Source organism: Odontomachus brunneus, unplaced genomic scaffold (genome assembly GCF_010583005.1).
Source record: "Odontomachus brunneus isolate Ranch 3 - 2012 unplaced genomic scaffold, Obru_v1 Obru_scaffold_231, whole genome shotgun sequence".
NCBI lineage: Eukaryota > Metazoa > Arthropoda > Insecta > Hymenoptera > Formicidae > Odontomachus > Odontomachus brunneus.
Window position 1 is genome coordinate 148,691 of NW_022639681.1, and position 1,117 is coordinate 149,807.

The window sequence follows — 1,117 nt, forward strand, 5'->3', positions numbered from 1 at the left end:
TTTTTGGGTCTTCTAAAAATTCTTCTATGCAATCATTACAATTTCGTGCTCCCCCTTTCCTTTGGAATAAGGGTCTTTTACATTAGTTACAACTAAGTGTTGTCTGGATGCAATTCTCTAGCTAGACATAATAAATGTTTTGTTTCTAAAATTGTGAACTCTTCTGGCTGTCCCACGTTGTTCCAACATGATCCGCACAGCTTAAATTTTTGGCCCGTCCAATCTGGTAGTTTGATATAAATTGTTTCTTCAGGGTTGATTGCTTTCATGCATACACTTGCTATTAGTGATGCATATACTTCAAAATGATCAATGGGTTTACTCCATCAATCGGTCCGTAGAATTCTTGAAAATCCTTTTCTTCTTGACCTTGTGGTAATTTCATTTCTATAGACAAAATATTATATAAAATAACGGATGATATTATAATAATAACGGAGATATTATAATAATTTTTGGTAAAGAGTTGATACTTCGTTGCGGGTATTTGGTTGTATATCTGAAATTATGTTAGTGTTTGTTTTGTGTTGTGTTTTGAGTTTGTTGTGTAGTTAGTATTTCTTCATGTATTGTTGCTGGTGCAGTACTTGGTTCCGGATTTTCTTCATTTCTTCTATCTTCTTTTGGTGTTACTCCTTTTCCAAGATGTACCAGTAAATTTGTTACTGAGTCCCAAAGTGCTCCTATTAAATGTATTGACCAGCCATAAATTGAATGAATTGTGTATCCATGAATTATAGTATCAATGACTAATTTAATTGTTCTTATGCAGAAATATATTCTAATTAATCCTGCACTGGGATTTCCAAAGATTATGAATGTTCCCCAAATTTTCTTCCATGTGTTTTTGACAATTTTTTCTATAGATGATTCATCCAGAAAATGTGAAAGCGATATTCCTTGTTGCTCAGTTGGTCTGCCTTTAACTCCTCGTGTTATGGTATTTAGTATTCCATTCTTCTCAGCTGAGAACATAATGTGTTCTCTTAAATTTTCTAAATCTTTATTATTATAAATCCCGCTTGTTGCCAAAGAACCAGGATTTTTATATTCCCATGTTGGCTTGATCATTGGCTTAATTTTCATTGGTGGTATTCCTAATTCCGGTGTTGGAGAA